Consider the following 26,532-nt stretch of genomic DNA (forward strand, 5'->3'; position numbering starts at 1 on the left):
TATAGTTCACCTCTCTTATTACTGGGAATCCCTTTCTATAGATCCACTAAAATTTATCTATTAACGTTTATCTGTTGCTAGATATGGGGACTGTTTCCAGTTTCTATTACAAATAATTACTTTGAACATTCATACTGAAATCTTAAAACAGATATATACTTTAATTGCTATTAAACAAATTCTCAGGAGTTAAATGGCTAATGTGAGAAATATGTTATAAGAAACTGCCAAACTGTTTTTGCAAATTGAATATATCATTTTGCAAATTAAATATGTCACTTTATATTCCATTAGCAGTATATGATAGTTCTGGATCCTGCACATGCTACCACATTCTGATAAGTTTTTATAATTTCAGCTATTCTGGTAGGTGCCAACTCATTGTAGTTTAATTTGCATTTGCCTATGGCTAATGATGCTGAGCATCTATTCATGAACTTATTAAGCATCAATACAGTCATCTTTGGGGAAGTGCATGGTCCTATCTTTGTCCATAATATTGAGTTATTTGTCTTCTTTGAATTTTTAAATTTCCTCACATGTTTTGGTTACCAATGTTCTTCAAATACCTCTTTGGAAATGTTCTTCTCTACTGCAGATTATCTTCCTTTCTCTTAAAAGTTTCCTTTAGAGAACAATTTTTATTGTTTCAGTTTTAATAAAATCCAATTGATTATTTTAAAGACCGCGCTTTTTTAATTGATGTATCTAAAATCTCATCATCGGGCCGGGGATTCAGCTCAGTGGTTTTGCTGCCTGCTGCGCAAGCACAAGGACCTGAGTTAGATCCCTGGTACCAAAACAAAACAAAACAAAAAAAACTCATCATCAAACACAAGGTCACACATTTTCTCTCATGTTTTGATCTAGAAATCCTATTTCTATCTATTTAAAGAAAAAAATTTTATTGTGTCTATTTAATATATACATGATGTTAAAGGACAGTATTGTATAAAATGGTTATATTTAGAATTTTCATACAGTTTTGTGTTTATTCTGATATATTTTGAGGCAATTTATATGAAGTGTGAGGTGTATGGAGGGGTTTTCTTCTCTGTAGATTATGTCTAATTGTTGTAGGATAATTCGTTGAAAAGATGATTATCAATCTTTTAAATCAAGAATGTCCTTCACTGAATTGCTTTTGTATCTTTGCTACTTGTCCATAAATTGATGATATGTTTATGATTGTGTTTCTGAGCTCTCTATTGTTTTCTCTTGATGTGTATTTCTAATATTTTACCATCACACTCTATAACTGCAGAGTCTTTTTTATTTTTTTGATTTGTTCCCACTTTTGTTTCTTATTAGTACACATTTGCAGTACATAATCATTACATTTTGGCCCAGAAGGAACCATGTGCAAAGGTGGGGCCAAAGGAGATGTGGCTGTTAAAGAAGTTAGTGCCGTTAAAAAGAAACCGAATATTTTAATTTGGAGCAAGAGGAAGGGAAGCTTGAGAGTATCTTAGAAAGGAGCAAGGTCCCATCTATCACAAGAGCAAGGGTGCGAAAGTGTAGACCTTTCCTTTGAGAAGAGGGTCTCCGTGACCCCTAAGACTGGTCTCCTGGGCAACTGGTTCCCCAGGATTCATTTCACTGGGGTCAGAAATCCTGGCACTCAGAGGCCGCGAGAGCCATGGTCCGAGAAGGCCTGACTACTGCTCCCATTGGCAGCAGACTTTGGCATCGTTCCCTTGATGCTGGTTTTGCCAGCATGCAGAATGCAAGAGTTTTGAAGTCAGGGAGGCTTCTTCTCACACTTCCGAGACAAGACTGAGAGCCCCTGAGAAGGCCATGCATAAAGCTGTGAAAATAAAGCCAAAGGTGCAGTGGAGACCTAAGGAAGCTGGAGATGCCAGAATTTTGGGACATCTGGCAAGGATATCTTTAAGCTATGATTGAAGGCAGTCCAAGACAGAGGCTATGTGGGTGCTGTAACCAGCAAGACAATAGGAGTGGGGTTGCCCAAGCGCTTTGGAATTCACATCTTTTCACCATGTGCCCCAGATGTCAAATATGGAGCTAGAGTATTTTATGTTTGTCCTGCTATGTATTGGTCTTGCTTTGACCCTGTCATTTTCTATCACTCTATTTTTCCTTTTTATGCCATTGTACCTTGGGATTAATAACTTAATCATTTTTTATTGTTATAGAGGTTCAGAGCTAAGGATTTACCTTGAATATCAAAAAGGATTTGGACCTTTGAAAAATGCTAGAACTGTTGAGACTTTGGGGAAGTCTTTATTTCATTTCTGGTTCTACATGGGATAATTTGCATCACGTTAGGCGAAACTATGAACTTGCATTTGTCTTTATTTGGAGATCACAGATGGTTTAAGGAAATGTGTTTGTGTAGCATCTTAATAAAGGGTAGGATGTGGCATTGAGGGTGGAGTGTTATCTTGACTTTGGGATCAGCCCAGGGAATTGGTGAAGAAAACTTCTGGGTATATCTGAGTGTGTAATAGATTCGTGGCTTGGGGGGTCTATGTATAGTCCCTGCTTCCTCTTTTCTGGTGCTTTTCTCCTACTCTGCTTTCTGGCCACTAAGAAATAAGTGGCTTTGCTCTGTCATGTCTTTTCACCATGATCATTTTTGCTTTGGAGATAGCTAACCGTGGACCGGATCCCCTGAAAGATGAGCCAAATTAAACCTCTCCTATAAATTATGTCTGGTATTCTGTCACAGTGACAAGAAAATTTACTAAAACAGTATGAAGATGTAGTGAATTACTTTGTTAGAGTTTGGAATAGTGATCTAGCTTTGCACTCCAAGGAATTTCAATTGGCTGTGATGGCTAATACTTTAATATATTGCTGTATTTTATTTGCTGATATTGTATCAAGGAAAACTGGTCATGTAGGTGCCCACAAGAGATACTAATTGATAACTTTATTTCTTGTAATGCCTTGTCTTCTGTATTAAGGTAATGCTAGCCTAATGCAATGTGTTAGGAAGTGCTTTCTTCTATTTTTTGGAATAGATTTGTAGAGTTGTTATTATTTCTTGCTTAAATGTTTGTAAAAACAGGAAAACCAAATGAGTCTATAGTTTTTTCTTTTGGAAGATACATAACTATACACTTAATATGTATACAACTATAGATTTTTTTTCTTCTCAAATGAATTCATATAGAGTAGAAGTTATCTTTCATCTAAAGTATTGTGTTTACAGATACAAAGTTGTTTATATGATATTCTCTTATTATCATTTTAATTTCTGTAAAATTAATTATAGTATCTCTTCTCAGTAATTTTTTCTTGGTTAGCTGGCTAGAATTTTTTAATTTTATTGAACTTTTCAAAGAGCCAGCTTTTCATTTTTTTGCTGTTTGTTTTTTATTTTATTGACATCTTTTATTTATTGATACTGTTTTTGAAAAATATTTTTAGTAGTGTCACAGATTACCTTTAAATAATAGTATATTGTAGCACAAAAACCTATAAACTTTTCATTTACTCATCTTTTTGGCATAATGTTATATATTTTACTTGTATTTGTGGTACAAATTTGTGGTGTTATTATTTTGCTTTAGATAATTAATTTTTTAAACACTACAAGTGAGAAAACAAGTTTTTTATATTTGCCTTTATTTTTAAAAATTCTTATTAATTATGCTTGTGAAACATAGTTACATTTATTTGAGGGAGTATACATATAATATGTATATAATTAAAATAGTTACATTTGTTATATTTGATTTGCCTTCAATTTAATCACTGTTACAGAACTTTACTTTTTTTTGTAAATCTAGGTTCCTGCCCAGAGTAATTGGCCTTCAGGATTAAATTTTTTCATTAAAACGTTTCTTTAAAATAATTTCTTTACTTTTATTAATACATGTTTGCAGTACATAATGATTACATTCATCATGGGGAGTTGATACAAGTACATAACACATTTTTATTCTTTTTACTTTCTCTTTTCTCCTCTCCCTCTATTTGTTGGTCCACTTCTCATCTGCAAAAGACCTATCTCTTTGTTTCTTATCTATTTATATCTCTCTTTTATTTTGCCCTTTATTTATACTTTGGGTTTCTCATATGAGATAAACCATGTGATATTAAAAACTTAAAGGAATAATCTGAAGGGTGTGAATTCTCCCTTCTTTGGAAAAAGCTTTTATTTCAGTAATTTTTGAAAAACATTCTCCCTGGACATAGAGTTCTTTGCTCTTAGTTTTCTTTTTTTATAGTACTATGACACATTTTATTTGAATTTCATCAGTTTTTCCAATAATGTTCTTTTTCTCTTCCAGGATGCAATGTAGTTAATTTTTATATCTTCTCAGTGTCCTCCAACTTGTGACAGTGTTTTGTGATTTTTGACATTTTTGATGAGTATAATCAACCATTTTTTAAAACTAGCAATGAAATGCATTCTTCATCTATAATTTCTGCTTCAATTCCAATCATTTACATATTACCCCTTCGGGATATAAATAAATAATAATCTTTAGGTCCATTTTCTTATTTCTTCCTCTGTAAATTCTTTCAGTCTTTCTTGCCACTTTACAAATTTGGAGAGTTTTTCTTATGTTTGGCTTTTATCTTGGCCATTTGACTGCCTTTAATGCCATTCTCTTCTTTATCACCAACACTAAATATTTAAACACTTTAGTGGTCTAAATTTTATTTTCATGCAAAAATTGTATAATATATCATCTTAGTTTGTAATTTATACATTGCATCCTCTATAATTACATCTTGGCCCATTGTTTTCATTAAATGCTAAAGCTTCAGAGAGAAGAGTCATAAAGAGAAAGAGAATAAATAAAGTAGCCATAAAGAGAAGATCAGAAAGAAGTGTGTGCTGTTACAAAGAGGCACAGAGATTAGCAGCTTTGATTTTTAGGATTTACAAATCATTTTTATTTCTTCTGAGGCCCTGTTACAATATACTGAGACTAGTAAAATACTTTCTGACATTTTCTTCTGGTTCCTGTCCTAAATCATTTCAGAAATGTCTAGTATAAAATCATCTTTCCTTTATTTTTCAGTACTTTTTGTTTCAAAAAAGGCACAATTTTGATGTTTTGCTTTACTTTCCTCAAGGATGCTCTATCCCAAGAATTTGCCAGCACTCAAGACTATGTGGGGTACCTTGGGTTCCTTGCCCATTTCCTTGGGCACTGCTGGAGTCTTCTTAACATCTGCAGAGGAAAATACCAGTAGAGTTCCACCTCACTTTCCAAAGCTGTGCAGACTTTTATCTAGCATCTCTCTGTTGAATGAAGTAACATGTTCTCCTGTACTTCATGACTGTTCAGTTTCTTGAGTTTTCAAATAATATGGTATGTAAATAATAGATGTCCTTAATGTGAACTGCTGCCAGATTTCTTCTTATGTCAACCCACAAGAATTTACTTTGGGTGAATACATTTCCGACAGAACAACATGTTATTTTTTTCTTCATGTTTCATTACTTGTTTTCTGAGACAAAATGTTTCTGGGTAGATACTTTACACAAAGGATGAGGCAGAGAGGTAAAACAAAATCCTAATACTGTGGTCAGGACAATCTCAGTTCTTTTCAAGGCGAAAATGATTGCCAGTCAGTAGCAGGGGAGGATAAAATATCACTCTATACTTTCAGGGATGAGTAGAGCTGCTTATCCAGCATGCAAAGGATAGTCTATTTTTCTTACTTTATTAATGCATTGATTCAACAAATATGAGTATTGGATCATTATTATGTGCAAAACACTTTGCTTGGTTCTGGTGACATATATCTAAATAAGAAAGTCATGGCCCCTGGTTTCACAAATTTCCCCCCCAGGCACTAGAAAATTAACATTTTTGGATGTCAGCATTTATTGAGTACAAACAGTTCCTGACTTATAATGGTTAGACTTACAATTTTTAATTTTTATGATGGTATCAAAGTGACATACATCCAGTAGAAACTGTATTCCAATTCTGAAGAGTGTTCTGGTCCTGGGCTTTTTATGGGCTCTGAATCACTCTCTCCCAATGTTGGACAATGATAGTGAGCTGCAGTCCCCCAGTTAGCCTTGCAATCATGTGGGTAAATTACTATGCTCTATAATGCATTGTCCTGCTAAATTATAACGGATGAAATAAATTTCTGATTTACACTATTTTCAACTCATGCAGGGTTCACTGGAAATGTAACCTTGTAGTAACTAGAGGAGCAGTAGTGTATCTTACTCTGTAGAGTTGTCATTGGACCTGAACATGATAATCCACGTGTGGTGCCTGCTACATGGAAAGCACTCGCTAAATGCTACCTTTTATCATGATTGTTATTATTACTAGTACTTTTTCTGTTACTATTGGTCAGACACTAAGATGAACACCTAACAGACCTCATCAGAGCTCAAAGTTTTCTTTCAGTGCTTTAAAGAGTTGACTTTTTCCTTTGTTATGTGGCTTTTGTTTCTCTATATCCAATATTTTTGTTTTAACTTTTGTTTCAGCAGTTCTGATAGTTTGATTTGGTGTTTGGCAAGAAAAAAAAAAGGTTAATTTTGGGTTAATACTGGTTTCACTTTAACTTGGCCTTAAACACCCAGCAGAAATATATAACCAAAGATATAAAAGTTATAGTAATATAGACTAGACATAAACAGGGGCTCCAATCTCCAACTCCTGCTGGCAGTTTCCATCCACATCAGGAGACAAGTCAAAGAGCCAGCCAGTTACAATTGTGCTTTCCATTCTAGTACTCATGCTTTGGTCATAGTGCTTTAAAGTTTATTTATTCTTGCCTAGAGTCTGCCCTTACCAAACCAGCTCCCTCACCTTATCTGGCTAACATGCTCCAGATGAAGGAACACAACGGAGAATGAACTTCTGCTCACAGAGTTTGAAGAAAAAAGAGTACAAAGATAAGAGAGGGCGGAATTGTGAGAAAATGTGGCCTTGCTTTTTTATTGAAGTATACAAACAATAGCACCTCCATTTTAAACTTTATTTCACCCTAAGGTGCCTTCCTCCATCCCATGTACCAGGATTGCAGTTATTATAGTTACAAGGAACATATGCAGCTTGGACTCTGGGAACACCTCATTCCAAGGACATTCAGTTCTCCATGCTCCCAACCCCCTTTAGCAACCCTGCCTGGAAATCCTTCAAAGGCCTTTCCCCCTTTTGAAATTCTCTATGGGTGGCCCCCTCCTCTTATTAAGCGGATAAGGGAGGATTTAAAAGAGCTTGGTAACCTCATTCTGAGACAACAGATGTAAGTGTTAGGTTCAGCCTTAGCTATTCTACACAAATGAGTTAAGGAATGATTACCCACGAGTTTAATCACAGATGCTCACTATTTCAAGCCAAACCTGCTGTGTGGGTAAAGGAATGGAATATCCAACTCCTGAAGCCCCTCTGGAGTGGTTCATTCACTATTATCCTATCCACTCTCATTGCAGTAAAGGTGGATGAGATAGTCCCCTGGATGCACCACAGCAGAATAAAGCCAGCGTCTCTAGACTGAAAGTTCATCCCTGACTCACTGGTGCTGTATAAGCTGACAATTCAGAAAAGTAGACTGTGACCTCAGGAACACCACTGAAAGAAAACAGCCCTGGTCTAATCACTCCCGAGGCTGACTAGTCTCTGCACAGCAGAAGCCTGAGGGCGCTGCCAACTGGCGAAACAAATGGACTGCATCCTTTTTGTGACTATCTGTATTGTACTGCCACCTCTTACTCTTAACTGTATTTAGGTCTCTAGCCCTGCTTTTTGCTATAGCCCTTGTTGAGAATGCCCCAGCCAACTGAAATGTGGTGAAAGGTGCCTGCTGGTCCTCACTTTCCTCTTGTGGTTGGGATGTTTTGCTGACATTGGCTGCTTTTACTGGGGGCCACATTGGTAAACCTGGGTTCCCCATCATGTGACTAGTGTATTCACCTATCCAGTTTGGGCCAGGGAGTTCCTTGAACTTTACCGTACCCACTTCCCATGCTCAGGGAGGATCTAAGGGACCTGCACACATAATAAGACATCTATTCTGTCTGCCAACATGAAATTCAGCACATTGTTTTGATCCCAAGTATTCCCCCACTGAGGAATGGTTTGAAGTCCAACACTCCCAAGGTGAAGGACCATTAATTAACAAAACCCAGGTTAAAAATCCTCACCTACCAATATTGGTATTGTTTGATGTATGTACCGCCATTAGGAAAAATCCCTGGATAGACTTAAACTGTAGGAGGTCATCATGGGAATGAGAATACAGACTCAATGATCAGTACACATGTGATTAGGCCTTCCCCAAATCTGCCCCATACGGTGACCACTGACTGGGCTTATTGCCCCTATTGGAGCTGCGTCTCATGGGCCACTTGGAAGCTGACACTCCCCCAAAAGGGGGCTGCCACTCTTAGCTGTGATTTGGGAACCTATAACCTTGTTAATTTTATTATCTGTAATACAGGAGACCCAAAGTGGAAAATGGTCTTTAGATTTAGGCATTGACCCAGGGACCATTACATTTCAAGAAGGTCACTACTGTCCAAGTGGCCTCATTTTGTCAGATTTTTCACTCATTTTATGAGGAAATAGAAAGTAGCCCACCTCCAATCCTGGCCACAACCAAAAAGTTGTTTTTAGCCCCAGCAGAAACTGTAGCTCAGATTTTGAAGGTATTTTCTTGCTATGTATGTGGGGGAACTAACATGGGGGATCAATGGCCCTGAGAAACTAGACAGTTAGATTCCTAGGGACCTTGTATTGGCATAAGGTACCCCACTTCCACCTCAGCAGTTCGGCTCTTCAAGACCTCAATAATTAGAGGACACTGTCTTGCTCAGTGGGGAGGATGGTACAACGTCTCTGTAGGGAGCCTAACATGTCTGGGTCAAAGGTCCTACAGCTCAACCGCCCAGAAGACCCATTGGTGGGGGTCCCCTGACTTTCGCCCAACTTTTACCCTCTCCCCTTGCCCAGCTTTTCTCATCTAAGGGAAGCCTGGGTTGATGTCCACATAGATATGGAATGGGGGGTCCCAGATGTACTGTATTGGATATACAGAAGAACCGCATATACTGTACTTCCCCCTGGTCAGGGTCTTGTGTATTAGGGACAATCTGCCCATCTTTCTTTTTACTCCCACTTGGCAAGGGAGAACATCTGAGAGTCTAAGTGTATGGGGGCAGGGTGACCCATGGAAAACTGAACCCTGCGAATTGGCAATTGGAAAGATGATGAATAGCCCCCTGAATTCAGTACTATTGTCCTGCTACCTGGGCAGAAGATGGGTCCTGGGGCTATTGTGTGCCTATTTATGTGCTAAACTTCACAGTTAGACTGCAATCAGTTGTGGAGATTATAACTGTAATGGAGACAGGGAGAGCAGAGAAACCATCTTGGGCCTGTCTTGGGTGAGCAAAGGAAGCTGTTTTATTCAGCAGCCAAACAGGCAGACTGGCTCTGAGCAGAACCAGTGTAGAATGGGGGGAGGGCATAGACTTAAGTAGAAAAAGTGGTTGCTAGGTGGTTGCCAGGGATTGGTCAGAGGATTAATTGCTTTGAGGAGCCTGGGGGCAAAGATAGGGTGGTCTGTGCTCCTCCGACCTGGCGCTGCGGATGTTTCCTGGAACCCAGGGCTGGGACGTGATGGTCTTTTCCCACCGGTACCAAGTTTGTCTGCAAGGGCTCTTCCCACACAGGTGGCAAAGTTTTCAGCCTGGGTAAGTGTGGGTGGGGGTGGCCAGGCTATACCTTGTCCTTGGACATGACAATAACTAACGAAACGGCCAGAGCTCTTAACTTGTTAGCTAAACAACAGACCAAAATGTGCACTGCTATCTATCAAAATTTCTTGGTCTTAGATTATTTGCTTGGTTCTGAAGAAGGTGTTTATGGAAAATTTAACCTAAGCAACTGCTGCCTACAAATAGATGATGAGGGAAAGATCACAGAGGAGATTACAGATCAAATGAGGAAAATTGCTCATGTTCCAGGCTAGACCTGGAAAAGTTAGGACCCCGGGGAACTGTTTAGGGATGGTTTTCAATGATCAGCGGATTCAAAACACTCATAGGTATCACACTCCTGATTTGGAAACCTGTTTGATCCTGCTTTGCCTGGCTCCCTTGGTTATATGTTCTGACTCCAGCCTCACTGAGTGATGTCTGAAAGAAAAATGGCTGCACACATGATGGTGTTATGGAAATACAAACCTCTAAACCAGGATGATGCTCTTCAATACAAAACAGGATGGGGTCTGAGCATCAAAGGGGGAAGGAATGTGGTAGGGCCTCTCCAGACGTGTCAAGATAGAAACTTTTTACAATGTAAGGATACCAACCTGTGTTTGCAGTGTAGTTTGATGTAACTCTAACATAAATCATGCCCAACCAGACTGTAGGATGTTAATGTATACCCAACCAAACTTTAAAATGTTAGTGTATGCTCATATAAAGGAGACAAAAACACAAAAATTGTATGAAAGTGTGCAACTACACTATGTTCGGCGCTTAGCCTTTGGATATGACTCCACTGAGTCAGTGCCAGCATGAATAAAGCTGCTTCCTGAGAAAAAGGCCTAGGTGTCCCATGTTTCTACATGAAAATCCCACAGCAGGAGAGTGTCAAACAATATTGGAAATATGTCACAATTATTTCATTAAAAGGAACAGAATGTAATGAGAAGGATCCTTTGACCAAGGAGATAAAATATATTACTAATTATATCAAGTACAATAAATAGCACTGGTATACCAGAATCATACCAGGTCATCATCATTCCTCCTAATTTTTAAACTGCAGAGTTCAGCAGTACCTAGACACTGTGCATAGCAATGAGGACTTTATTACTGTCAGAATGCTCAGCACATTGATCTTTTTGAAAATCAAATTGTGTTCTCTCCTAAATGAGCCCGTTAATGCACTAGTTATAACAGCAGTGGAGTTTCTAAGGATTACTGGCAATGACTGTATCTTTTTCTCATGTGAACACATTGTATTTTAACTGGTGTTTTACTCTAACAGATACATGGTTTGGATTGTGTTCAATTGACTGAGAGAGTACAGGTTTTTCCCCCAATGCTAATGAAATTGTTTAAAGATAACTGTACTTGGGAAAAAATTTTTCTTCTAAAGAAAAAACACCATTCATTCATATCAAGACTTCTGCTGTTGCACAAATTCCTTTTTCCTATTCTTACTATTATAATTATGATACATCTAGTTAGTTTGGTTAAAAATTCTTGTAGGACTTTTTCATATATACTGTATCTGAAAAAGTAGTCTGAGATTTGCCAGTTCACTGCAATGAAAGTCATAAAGTACTTTCCATTATATTTTCTATTCAATCCAGTACGCTAAAATAATTAAACATCATGTATTATGGTAAACAGTGAAAAATCAGTTTTATGGGCATTCAATGCTTAAAATAAGTAAGACTCAATGCCTGCACCAAATTCCCCCTTTAGTTTCAATAGGAGGACACTTCACAGTCTAGAGTCCAATGCCACTGGAATCATCCAGATAAATCATGTGGATTCTTTAGCATCCAAAATCCATGACCACTGTTATGGCTTGTATCTAGATGTCCCTCAAAGCCTCCTGTGCTCATAGGTGGGGATTTTGGAGTGGCTGTATTATGGGTGTGTGCATATGAATTAAGGGTGTGTGGTAAGTAAATTAGTCCAATGGTTGGTTTGGCATAGTTATGGGTGTGGATAATGGGAAAGCCCACCTTGGGTGTGGGTGGCACCATCCAAAAGGCTTGTAGCTGGATGGGATTAAAGAGAAACAGAGGCTTCCTGCTACTGCTACAGCCTCCTGCCTGCTCTGCATGGACTGTTTCTCCTCTGCGATGCCCCTCTGCCTTGGAGCCAGCCAACTATGGACTGAAACCTCTACAAACTGTGAGCCAAATACACCTCTCCTTCCTTTAATTTGTGAGTGTCAGGTATTTTGTCTCAGCAACAAGAGAAGTAACTAAGATGACCATAGTCAGGAAGCTCCACTCTACTTGAGGTTGGGCTAGATTCAGTGGGCAAACCTATTCATAATAGAATGCAGTGAAAGTGATGCTGTGTAAACTTTTAGACTAAATTTTAAAAAATCATTGTTGCTTCTACCATGTATCTTTGAATGTTTGACTTCCTAATACTCCATGGTTTCTTTTGGAATCCATCTGCTATTATGTGAGAAGTCCGAACCACATGGAAAGACCCCAGGTAAGTCCTGTAGTTGAAAGCCTCAGCAAGGCCCCTGCTTCAAAATTTCTCAGCCAGATGCCAAACATATTTGTGAGAAAACCTCCTGGTAGACTCTGTTCCCAGTAATTTCCACCTTTATCAGTCATTCAGTTCTTCCACCCAAGGGTCCAAACTTTATAAAACAGGGCAAATCATCCACATTACTCTCTAGCCAAGTTCTGCAATCTGTGAAAAAATTTTTTTACAAAGCATAGTCAGAATACATGGTGAATATTTAAAATTTTAAAAAATCATTACTGTAAAAGACACACTGTAATTTTCCCCAAAATATTTGCATTCACTTTGATCACATTTGTCCCATCAGTCTTACTACCTTCTGAAACAGTTATGGAAGCTTGCTTTTGTGAATGTCCTTACATAGGGTTATCAAAAAATCCAGTGAAGATTGCTACCAAGTGACTTCAATTAGAAAGCCAGTCTTGTAAAAAATGTTACAGTGCTTCTTCATTCACCTTATTCACCAGATCTGGCATGGTGTAATCATGGCTCATCCCCAAAGACAAGATCATCATGAAAACTAAATGTTTAGAATCAATTGAGGCAGCAGTGCTAGCACAACTAAAGACACTCATGAAAGATTTCCAGAACTGCTTAAGAAAGTGGCAAGAATGATCTATTAAGTGTGTTTGAAGTAAGGGGGACTATGTGGAGGGGGATTAATGGCAATGTGTTCTTACTGTAGTAATTTAAAAAAAATTCAAACAGAATTGATCAGATCAGATCTAGTTTGCTGGCAAGGTTGGGATCACTGGTTGTTTAGCAATCACAAAATAACTTTGTGGAACTTATTAAATGACTTCACTCAAACTGATTCAGTGATTCACGGCTCAGTCAATTAATTTAAGTGATATAACCACAAATATTCTGTGATTTACTAGGGTGGCATAACCACAAATAGCTTGTGATTCTGTATCTTAAGTTTCATTCTAATGTCTCTTCTCTTTTCCAATTCAGCTTTTAGTGCTCTAGACCAAGTCCTCATTTTCTCACTGGGACTACTGTGATGTTCTTCTAAGAGCCTTCCAACCTCTCAACTTCCTCCAGTGAAACCCAGAGTGCTTTATTTCTGTTCTTGCTCTTCATTCTTCAGAGATATCATCTTTATGTTGCAGTCTCTAACTAATAAAATGACTCTGACCTACCCAACTTAAATTTAAGAAATTATAAATTTTTCTTTTCTTCTTTTATCTGGTTCTAGAATATTTACATAATGCTGAAGGTGATCTCTTCAGAACTCATCTCAAACCTCAGTAAAAAACAAATCCAGTAATCCCAGTGTAAATATGTGGAAAAACTCAGTAGTGGGATTGGTAGATCATATATTAGGTTTGTTTTCATTTTTTTAGGAACTTTCACATTATTTTCCATAATGACTGTACTAATTTACATGCTTACTGTTTACAAGAGTTTTGCTTTCTCTACATCTTCATCAACACTTGCTATTTTGTCTTTTTTATCATAGCCACTTTAATAGTGTGCTGATATTTCATGATAACTATAGTGAAAAATAATATGCTATATTCTTAAAAAGGCTAAGAGTGTAGATGCATTCTCAACACAACAATGATAACCATGAGGTAGTGCATAAATTACTTGGTAAGATTTAGGTATTCTACATCCATTTTTAAATATGTTGTACATAATAAATGCTTTAAAAAATAAAATTGGAAAATAAATTTAAAATTTTGATTTTTAAAATAAAAATAAAATGTAATTTTATTAAATTTAAACAATTTTAATAAATTTTAAAATCTGTAAAATGTAATTAAAATTATATTGATGAAATAGTACAAAAGAGAAGAAATATGAAGAACTAGAGCCATAAAAATTGAGTCGAAAAGAAGACTCTACTAAAATTAGAAGAAAATATTACTGGAATGCTTCCTTTTTTTTCTAATCACTGATTTCAACAAAATGCATTAATTTAATTGGTTTTGTACTATATAGAATAGAATTACACTATATATATGATTACCTGTTCTTATAATTGCTCAACTTTATATATGTGAGATCCATCTATATTCTTGGTATAAGTGTAGATTATTCATCCTCAGTCCTACAAATCAGAAGTCAACAAACTACTCTTCTGAGGCCAGTTCCAGACTGTTCCCTCTTCTTACACAGTACTTAATCATTTATATATTTCCTAAGATTGATTTCATGCTGCAATAGAGTTGCATAGCAGCAACAGTCACTGTATGACCTCCACATACAAAATATTTGCTACTTGACCCTTAAGAGAAAAAACATTGCTGACCTTGCTATACAGCATTCTATCATATACTTCAATTATATTAGGCACCTTTATATATTTTTATGTATCCAATTATAGCTCAATTTCTTCATCCATTCTCCTTTTCTGGGGAGTAAAGTTACACAGACACTGGAAAATCAGAAATGTTGCCTAGTATCGAGGTTTACTAATAATTTCAGAGATTTATGGTCAAGTACAAGAGCAAAGGAAGGGATCTGGGATATCCTTTCTCATTCTCCAGATTCTACCTTATATAATAAGAAAGTGCTATATTTCCATTATCATAGATGAGGTCTCTAAGTAAGATTTATGAGTTACCTTTTATAGTAGAATATCTTATCTCTATCTTACACCTCAAAATGTTATATAGCTTCTCTCCCATTTGTTAGGAAGTCATCCCTCATAAATACATATTTCTCAAATGTGTTTATGTAAAAATTCTATTCTCTTATTTTCTGGCAAGGAAAATGACAATCTCTCATGAGGAAAAAAAATTTGATTTTTATATAAATTTTGGAGTCTGAAATATTCCATCTATATGAAAGAGAATTTTGAAGCCAAACAATTAACATAAAGGCTGGTATCAGGTTGAGAATTATTTTGGTAAGCCTGGAAAATGAAAACACAGAAATTCAGTATAAATTAAAAAGGGAGAGATGAAACCAAGGGAGTGAAGACTGTAATCAAAATACAACCCTCCAGGACCTGGAATCAAGAAACACGGAAAACAACAACTTGGTGAAGGAAGAGTAGATCTCTGGGAATCAGGAGAGAGCTGTCATAGAAATTAGAACCTGTTGAGAAGCTGGAGACACTTTGCACAATGCAAAGAAAAGAACGAAGCATACTAGAAAGCTAATCTATGCTCCTAGGGAAAGAAATCTGTCTCTGCTAACACAAGGTAAGCCTGAAGAGGGTCTCATCTCCAGAAAGAATCAACAGACTAGGCTCAGCACTAGCTCCAAGAAAAGTTCATGGTTAATAAACTGCAGAAACAATATGGGGTTTTACTCTGAAAGTAAGTTTTTCCGCATGGCAGGATAGAGTTGGAGAATAAATCCAGTGCAGCTCCCTGGGAAGGAGTTAAGTGTTTAAGACTGAGCTACAGAACAACTACACTTCAGGGTTTCTAGCATTACCTCACTACAGTGACTGGGTGAAAAATGACCACAAGAGATAGTCACAGAAGGGTACAGGATCTATATAGGCCCCCTGAAAAAGGTAAGCTCAGAGTGAAAATGACACAAGGACTGTGCTCTCTGTGGTGAGAAACCAGGCTGGATGTTTGTGGATTTGAGAAGACATTCATTCTGAGAGTCTTAGCATTAAGTCCAGTGGACCGGTTGAGCCTCTTCCCCACTGCAATTGACAGAGCTTAGTGGTCTGTTTGCTTTCTCCATCTGCCAGGAGGGTCAGGGATATGTCTTAGCTTCAGTGGTTGACACAACCTGGTGTGTACAGACAGAGAGACTTCTGGACACCTGGTGGTGGGAGGCAATTCACAACCCCACAGGCCATAAAGCTAGGCAGAGAGAGCTAGAAAGCTATGAGTTGAAGTGCACAGGGGGACACAGAAACTAGGAATAGCAGGAGTGGATACAGTGCTAGGGTACACACCGTTGATGAACCATGCTCAGCAGGAAAAGTGAGGCAGGATTCCCTATTTACATGTAAAATCACGAAGGTGGAAATATAATGGGTCTTAGCAGTGACTCATTATCCTCCCATTCTTGGTGGCTTCTAGTACTGCAGACCCTGGAAATGAACCACTCACAAACATGAATCTTTTTCCTTCACTGTTTTTTTATAGGGGGCTGGGTTTTCCCCCCTTTTTCTCTTTTATTTCTTGTTTTTTCTTTTATTACATTTTTCTTATTCTTTTCAAATTTTTACTCGATTTTTCTTGTTTCTTCATTTGTTACTTTTATTTAATTTTATTAATTTTCTTTTACACATTAAAAGGATCTTTTATTTCTTCCTTCTCATCTTCCTTTTGTTCTGTTTAAACTTTACTTCTTTCATTCTCCCATTTCACACCTCCCAAATTCAGCAACACAGTCATTCCTGGTTTAATGACCAAATGAAAATTCTACGACTACATCATTAAATGAATTGGTCACTAAATGAGAGACTGTATAGAGTATCTACATTACAATATTCAGAACAAAGGAATGATCAAAGGAAACTCCAACTTGATTAATTTGATTTTATTTGCATAACTCATACCTATAATAGTGTAATGTGTAAGATAACATAAAATTACGGTAAAATACTGTATGGTATAATCAGCAAAAATTATAGTATAAAAATATGTATTATACAGAAAAGTCATTGAAGCTTTGTAAACAAGATGTACAGAACTGTACAAAAAAACCGGTAGGTTATAAGTCCAATTGGTGGATTCTAAGTCTTCACAGCATATCTTAGTCCTCAGTCCAAACAGTCATTAAACAGGTAGGTTGTTAGACAAGGAATATCTGTATTTTCTTCACCTATGTCATTATTTTTACTTAATTTTCTTGTATTTATTATTTCTTGTATTATTTCATTTAAAATATGTTAATAGAGATACATGAACAAATGGGAATTTAATCTACTTACACATGAGGGACAATCTTCATTCAGAAGAAAGGAGGAGAGGCCACTGTCATCAGAGATAAATTGGAGAAGGGAAAGTTGGTGGAACATTCATCAGAACATTCACATGTATACTAATGCCCTTTGTAAGTCGCTGTGTTCCTCCTTTTAGGAAAATTTCAAAAGCAACATCTGCTTTTTTCACCGTTTTTTTTAAGTTCTTTTATTGATACATTTTAGGTATACAATTCGTTTACATTTATCATTGGTGTTTGTACCTGTACATGATATATCTTGGTTCTTATTTTTTCCCCATTACCTGTGTGCCCTTTACCCCCTTCACCCTTCCCTATTTACATAAACGTCATTTCCATGTTTTTTTCTTTTCTCATAGTTTTTATGGGCAGGGGATTTAGCTCAGTGGTTCCACCGCCTGCCTCGCAAGGGTAAGGTCCCGAGTTCGATCCCTGGTACCAAAAAACAAAACAAAAAGCAACCTGCCTCAAGCCTTTTTTTCACTGTCTACTTGCACAAGCCCAAGGACCCGAGTTCGATCCCCGATACCAAAAAACAAACAAAAAACCAAAAAGAAAGTTGTGTGTTATTTAGGGCTGGGGATTTAGCTCAGTGGTTCCTCCACGTGCTTCACTATTTTTAATTACACTTTTTTTTAATGTATCACAGTACCAAGACATGCAGTTTACTTTTAAAAGTATTGAAAGCTTTTTATAAAATCAAATAAGTACTTGCCTGAAAGTATTCACTATTAAGTGTTAGTGCCAAGATTTTGAGTGATTCTAATGCAGTGCTTCCCAACCTTCTCGCACTTTAGCACTCCAACAATGTCATTCATATGACCCATTAGATAAATCTCAGAGACAGTAGAGAAAGGCATTTCAGGGCCCACATTATAAGACTTATGTATGTGAGTGATTTTTCCAGAAATCAGGGTGTGCGTGTCATAATCCTGGTTGATATTCATTCAGAAGTATGACCTCGGGCAGGTGAAATCACCAGAATATTGGAGGGAAGAGGTTATATGGCTTTTACTTTTATCCCTTTGAATTCAAATGTTAATGACGTAGGACTTTAATTGACAGAAGTCCAATATTGTGATAATTACATTGCACTAATATTGTTGTCTGTATTGTGCACATTTCCTCTGGCTCATTTTATGTATAAAGAAAGAATTGATAACAGATTTCTACTGATGAAGGAAACATCAAAATCTGCTTATAGAAATGTTAAATAATGCTACCCAAACCTACCTAGTAGGGATCATGAAGTAGAACACAATTCAGAATCCCTGTCTCCTGATCTTTCCATTACCCTAACATTTTGTAGTTTATAGAGAAATAGGTTTTACTACTTCAAAAAAGTGATGTCATGTAGTCAGTCCTCTAGATCCATCATTTTGGACGCGAGTCATGTCTGTGTTTATACAGCACTCATAGAATCTCTGGATAAATTTTGGAAGTGAATGGTAAACCTGGAGGTAATACATCTAGTCTTGCTTTGGGAGCAGATTATTACAAATAAATCATAGGCTTGATTAGGAAAGGCATATGTAACTATTTGACAGTTTTTAAATACCATATGTTCCTTTCCCAAAGCAATCTGCTAGTACACATGTTTCTGAAGCTGTTGCAATTGTATTAGGTTAAATTTTATTTACTTTAAAATTTTCATTTATTACTACCTGTACATAGGACATAATGTTTGCATTTCATGTGTGAATTTGTTAGATGTAAATAACACATAATTCATTTTTTCATCCCCTTTCCTTTCTGTTTCCCTCAATCCTTTCACTACCCTTCCATTGATCCCCTTCCTCTTTTTGTACATGTTTGTGGTATGGTGCATCATGTTACATTCAGAATGAGCACTTCAAAGCAACTGTGATTGTTAACCATTACAGAGAGCAGATTTCCCCCTTGGTCAACCTTCAGATGTACTTTAAGAAAATACTGTAAGGAAATACACTGTAAGTCTGCATCTTAGAGATAGTCCTGTGAAGAACCAAACTGGTCAGCCTCATTAATTATAACAGTTCAGGCTACAGGCTACCCTGCAATTACTAATCTCTGTTTCTTGCATTTGCAAATATCAGGTTTGTTAATTTTATTACTTTTATGGTGAACTCATAGAGGTGCATAGATTCCCATCCCACCCCAAATTTATTTCATATGTTAAGATTGATGACTGAAAATTATACTAAGACAGCATGAAAAAAATTATAATTCACATAATGAAGATCTATTGGGGGAATAGGGAAGGCTATAAATGTATTCAAAATGGCTTAAAAAGGACAGGGATAGGAGAGTGGGCTGGTTTTTGTTATGGTTAGGATGCAGAGCTGTTATAATTGCTCCTGCATTTAGAACAAGGCTTAATTGGCTAAACTTCTCTCCAAAGTCACAGGAGGGCACTCTTGGGAATTCTTATCAGTTTTTCTAGACTACCAGTAGCGGAAGGGAGAAGAGATGCGGTTGGAAGTTATCATCAGTCAAACATAAAAAATGGAGCCAAACTACTGATATCTCATAATCTAAGTAGTAGTACTACATACAGCCAAAAAGATGCAAACAATTTATGGAGTAATCTATTATTATACCAGTTCTAGCCAAGCAAATAAACTGGATATTTGGGAGACACTAAAATATCTTTTGAGTTCTTTCACAAGTCTCTGAAGCAGAGACAGTGCTACATGTGGACTTGGGCCAGCTGGCCTGCCTAGTCCCATGCTTCAGAGTTCCCTGAACTTTGGAGTACTTCCTCATTCTGAGGCCCCCCTGTTCCCTTGGGCTCACCTGGACAACCAGTGTCCAGAACTCACGTGGAATCCATCTCTGTCTTGTTTCTTAGCTTCCAACCTTTACTTTCAACCACTAAGATGACTAGATCTCTCAGAAGCTCATGGAGTCTGTTACAAAATATTCTTTCCTTGGGGTTGCAGGAGTTTGAGCTACTGGGATGGTACTGACACACTAATGGTCAGAGATATAACTAAGCCACATTGGACCTAGGTTTGCTTCAGGGCTCTGCACTGGTGGTGGTCCATTCCCTGACCGGAACATCGAGCTGTGCACAAAGACCACCCTTCTCTATCACTGCTGCCTCAGATGTATAATTCAAAGGTCCAAGGGGTAGCAGCAGGTGCTGGTGGCATCCAGAGCATCCAGAGTAACCACCCCTCCCTATTTGCAAGATGCACACCACATGAAAGATTTTTCTCCGAGGGAGGTCGTATCTGTCTCCTCTGAGGACTTTTGAAACTAGAGCTCCCAACATTTATGGGTCTTTTTGTGCTTCCTGTTGATGCAGTGATGCTGTGCTCTCTGGGATGGATCTTAAGTCTTCACAGATGCAGATCAGGGACAGGCATTCCTCATAGGAATGGTATTACTCTCCCTCTCCTTTTGTATCTTTCTCACTAGTGGCAGGGTGTGGAGAGCAGCCATTGGCTACATTATTTTCTTTAATATTTTTATAGAATTGTATCCTGTTTGCATTGGGTATATTGTAACTTATTTAACTACTTCCCTGTTCTAGGAAATTTGAATTTTTAAAAAAAGATTCTGATGAAGACCACTGAAAATGTATCTCTGTGTACTTTTTTCATATTTTCAGGAGAAAATATAAACGTATATACACCTTATTCTCAGAAATTCCACTTACTATACTTTTATTCAGCTAAGAGATATCAAAGGATTTTTGTATACCAAAGTATTCATTTTGTTTTACTAACATGTGTGGTAAAATTATTTATGCTCTCTGTTTTTACATGTGTTAAGTTGGTAGTGACTTCTAACCTTTAATATTTAAGTGCATTTATACAAAGGAAAATAAATCTATGTGAAATCCTTTACTAAAGTAACTATCCTTTTGTAATGAAAATAACCCACTTTGATGAATTTGCTTTATAGGTGTCCACTTTAGCATTAAGATATTTCTATGGGAAAATTTTATTGATATTCTATATTTTTCATTTGGCTTTTATTTTTCATTCAAAAAATAATAGAGTAGTACTGCATAGTATGGAAATACCACGTTTTCCTTATCCATTCATCTGGTGATGGACAAATAGGCTGCTCTCAAGATGTAGCTATTATGAATTGTGCTCCCATAAACATGGATGCACCTTAAGACCATAATGTTAAGTGAAGTAAATCAGACACACAAGCTTAAATATCACATAGCTTCCCTTATATGAGAAACTCCAATATATAAGTAAGGTACAAAATAAAGAATAGACAATAGGAAATGCTGAGATGGATCTTTGGCATAATGGACATTCAAATTTCATTAGGGCTTTGTATAAGTATCAGGCTCCTAATTTTTAAAATTTTAACTATACACTATTTCACTCTTGACCATTTTCTTCCTTCTGAATTGTTACTCTAAAAATTATGCATTGGAGGCTTAAAACTTCTGGAAATTGTGGCAGTATTGGAATCTACAATTGTTAATCAATTTAAAAACTGAAGTGGAGAGGCAGATTTCTTCTCAGTTGAATTTATTTTTCTATTTTAGAAGATTTAATGAAACAGATTGAACATCAAGTTTGAAGTTTCTGTAAGGGTGATATCTGTTCAGGGATTCATAAAAACATACTTCAAAGAAAACTTGTTAAATGATGTGGAGTAATAACAAATGCTGGGGAAGCTGCAGGGAAAAAGGAACCTTTCTTCACTCTTGGTGAGAGTGTAAACTGATACACCCACTATGAAATCTGTATGGAGAGTCCTCAAAAAGCTAAAAATAGAAATTCTATTTGATCCAGCTATTCCCCTTCTAGGTATCTTCCTGAAAGAGTTAAAGTTATATTATAGTGACATATGCATACTCATGTTTATAGTAGCACAATTCATAATAGCTACATCTTGGGAACAGCCTAGTTGTCCATCACCAGATGAATGGACAAAGAAAATGTGGTATTTACATACTGTGCAGTACTACTCTGTTATAAAGAAGGACAAATGAGTCATCTGTAGGAAAATGGATGCACCTTGAGACTATAATGTTGTGAAGTAAATCCAACACGCATGGTTAAGTATCACACCATTCCTCTTATATGAGAATGCCAACATTTAAATAAAGTACAAAATTAAGAATAGTCAATAGAAAATAGCAAGATAGATCTTTGACATATCAGGATGGAACCAAAAGACCAAGGTGGGGGAGGGTGGGGAGAGAAAGGAGATTTAAAAGGGCGGGGGATTGTGAAGCGCTGTGGAGGGGCACCGAGTCCTATGAGGAATGTGATCATCATGCACTGCCAAGATGTATAAACAGAAGGGGTCCAAGAGGTGCAAGAAGGGAGAGGGAGGGAAGAGGTAAAAGAAAAAAAGAAATTGAAAAGTGTCATGCACGTGTACCAACTCACTGCAATAGACGTAATCATAATGTATTAAAAACACGTACCAGGGCCAGGGATTTAGCTCAGTGTTGTCATCGTTTGCCTCACAAGCAAAAGAGGTCTTGAGTTTGATCCCTGGTACAAAAAAATACACCAATAAAAATATAATTTAAAAAATTATAATTTTCTTCTGAATGGCTTTTACTTCTATGAAAAGACCAAATAAAGAAAATGTTTTTTGTTTAAAAAAAAGTAATGATTCAAAGATATCCAGATCTGGGAATTTCTTTTACTGATTTTAGTTTCCAGAAGAATTTTCTAGAAAATTATTTAGATGATAAGGAATTGCTTCAGATGTGCTGTTATTATTTTGTTTTGAAACAATTTTTTCTTCCTTAGAACAAATTACCTGTCTAGTATGGGTCTTATAACAGAATGTTGATAAGAATTTTAGATTATTTCTATTCTTCGACAAATAGATGGCTGCATCAAACAATATTTTTAAAAGCCAGATAAAATCAAGGTCTCTGGCTATTTCAATTGGTTGGCTGTTTGCTGCCTGTTGAATTATTCACATCAGAGTCAGAAGGCCCACATTGTCCCATAATGCCAGTGTACTCTCCAAGTGCTAACATGGAAGTTCACACAAGACTTCTGATCCTCCTTGTCATCTGCCTCTTACCAGCAGGTGCAGGAAGAGGGAAGGCTTCAGGTTACTACTGGCTCTTCCTGTTTTACTGATAAAGACTTGCTCCTCGACCAAATTTACTCAGGCTCTTCTAATCCCTTTGCTTGATTAGACTCCAACCTTGGGCTTCTGTGCCAATCCTTATAGAGTTCTGTTGTATTTATCAAGAATCTTGTTAACTACTGCATATAGAGTCCCCCGTTCCAACTCCCGATTTTGTTTCCTCTTGGTAATTTTTCATCAATGACCCCTTACCCTGCTCCTTGGCTATAAATCCTCACTCCCCTATGCCGTACTTGGAATGAAGGCCAGTTGTGCACTGCAGTCATCCCTTTTCCCTGATTATGTTAGTTCCTGGATAGAATCTGTTTTTACTGCTTTAGCTGTGGCCAAGCTCTGGTTTTCTTTAACAGCATTCACAGAAATGAGCAGGCATATAGACATGCAGAGATTATACACAAGCCCTCCCAGGCAGCACTGTGTGTAACTATTCAAGTGGTGTTTAAGTAGTCCACTTACATTTCATTACTTCTATCCACAGAAAGTGTTCTCTTTGATGTACATATGAAAAGCCTACATAAAAATTTATCTTCAAGATGTTAGTTTTAAAAAATAGTTGACGTAAGTGAAATGAGTTAATAGACTTGCATGAATAAAATTTTGCACTATTTTCCATTTGGCTTTGAATTTTATTAAAAGCTTTGTCAAAGAATGAAGAATTTAGGGATTATTAAATATTGGCCCAGCTTAAAGGAAGATATACTTATATAAATTGAAAGTTTCACAAAAACTATTTAAACATTGCTAAAGACACATACTATGAAAACATTGTAACTTTCACTCAAGCTTGTTTAAAAATACTTAGAAATACATTTAGTTAGAAGTACATTAAATTTGGTTTAGAAAATGCAAAATACTTAAATGTACATTAAATCACAAAACTGTGGGAAATAAGAAAAGTAACCATTGTAGATTAAATAGTGGCATATAATTCGTTACCATGAACTTTGAATAATGCACTATAAATTTGGGTGCACAAGTTCTTAAATATGTGTTAAATTGTCATCATTTGTGCTCATGACAGCAAAAGGGGTTGCCAGTTCATGAGCATATTCTTGCAGTTTTCTGAATGATACATTTCTAATTACAACACTTTCTTAAATCAGGTAGCATGTGGTCCCAGGTACCTCTGCTCTGCCAGTGGCATCAGCTTGAACTACTTCATTTGCAAATGTAAGGGTGCTACTTTATTAATTGAAACTTCTGTGATAAGTTGAGAGATAAAAAATCTGTATAACTCACAAAAGAGAGACCTTTGCATGCATGACAAAATATTTTGACAGAGTGAAGAATAGCATAATAAAGGTATAATGTGAAAAATCTTCACTCTGGTAGCCTATTTTGTAGTGACTTAATCACAGCAATATTCAACACGAATACATTTGTAGGCACTTTATCTGTTTTTAGTTCTTAAAGAGCAAATCAACAGAAAATGTTTTTCCACTTAACATGTGGAATATTAGAGATTTTATAGAAGAATCAAAGGAAAATTTTCTAGTTTATTGGGGTTAGAATAATTATTTTCCTTTGTTTTTTTCTTTGACTTTGTACACAGCCAGCGCATAAGATCAGAATGGGCTTTTTAGGGCTGGGAAAGAGAAGTCACTTTGTTTCTGTTCCATTGTGAATAACAAGTTAGAGTTAGCTCTTGGCTGATTGTCCTTTTGATCTATAAAAGATATCAATTTTACAGTGAAAACTCTAAGGTATTTTGTGATTTAACATTGCATTGATGATGGCTATTTGGACATCATAATTATCTTTGTTGTTGTTGTTTTTTCTCTATTCCATGGTTTTTTTTTAAAGCTGGGAATAGTATTTAATGTGTACCATCTATTTTGAGCATACCTCACTGATTCATTCATCTTACTAAGGTCACCATATTAGAACCACAGAGAGAGCAGACAAATGTAGAATAAAATATAAAGTGATTTCTAATGGAATAGTGAGGACATATAAATACTCCCTAAAACAATATTTAGCATTTATTAATCTTTCTGCATAAAATATTAGTTATCCCTACTCCACTGTTAATTAGCGTTTTGGCCTTGGAAAGCATACAGAAACTGTGGTGCAATTTTTCATCATAAGAAGGGAATAATAATTATTTTGACATTATAAGGTTGTTATGAGTATCAAATGAGATAATACAAGCAAACCAGAGAAGGAGCACGTTATAAATGTTAGCTTTTGTTTTTTGCTCTGGGTAAAAGTAACCTTCTATTGTTATTTTTAAAAGTACACTGGTATAGGAAATATGCAGAGAATTTATACTTGTGTATAATTGTATTAACCTGGGTTTGTTAGAGGAGCAGAATAATAGGACATGAGGATACATACACACATCAAATACTTGCTTTTAATGTTATGTGTCAACTTGACTGAGCTAAAGAATATCTCAGTAACTGATAAAGCATTGTCTTGGGGTGTGTTTTATGAGGGTATTTCTGAAGGAAACTGGCCTTTAGTAGACTGAGTAAACAGATCACTCTCAGTGTGCGTCAGCTTCATCTGATCTGCTGAGGTGGGAATAGAAGAAAAAACAAAAGAACAGTGAATGTGTTCTTCCTATTTGAGCTGAGACTCCATCATATTTTGACCTCAAACATCAGTGCTCCTGGTTCTTGTCTTTCATACTCAGATTGAGCTGGGTCACTGATTATCCAACTTGCAGCCTTGGGACTTCTCAGCTTTCAAAACCACATATGTATTTACATAATGCAATATATACTAATGCAGTATCAGAGTTTTCCACAGAAATAGAACCAGTTGGTGATAAACCAATAAGAAGATAGATAGATAGATAGATAGACAGACAGATAGATTGATTGATTGTGGGAATTTTCTCATACAATGAAAGAGGACCAGAAGTTCGTTAGATAGACAGACAGATAGGTTGATTGATTGTGGGAATTTTCTCATACAATGAAAGAGGACCAGAAGTTCCTTGATCTATAGTCTGCAAGGCGGAGACCCAGGAGACCTGATGTGTATTTCCAATTTGGGTCCAAAGGCCTGAGAACTGGGAAAGCCAATCAACTCTGAAAGATCAACTCTGAAAGACAGTCATATACAGAATAATGCTTGGCTAAATATCAGGTCATTCATTCAGGGGCCATCGCAGTAATTTTTCATAATATTTTTCTAGGGTTCTAATGAGCATAGAGAGTCATTTTTGTATTTATTGGAAGTTTTTATTTACTTTAGGATGTACAGGATTTCATTGGCATAAGGAGTCCCAATTTATTCAGAATGAACATAAAATTATTTTTAAAGCACAAACTACTGAAATTGGTCTGCAGTAAAAGAGAATGTTGTCTAGAAGAAGGGCTGGGGATGTAGCTCAGTGGCACTGTGCCTGCCTGGCGAGCACAAAGCCCTGAGTTCAATCCTCAGTC

The sequence above is a fragment of the Heterocephalus glaber genome, unplaced genomic scaffold, assembly GCF_053883595.1.
Source record: "Heterocephalus glaber isolate CG9 unplaced genomic scaffold, H.glaber_assembly_v1.0 deba00001608, whole genome shotgun sequence".
In the NCBI taxonomy this organism is placed as follows: Eukaryota; Metazoa; Chordata; class Mammalia; order Rodentia; family Bathyergidae; genus Heterocephalus; species Heterocephalus glaber.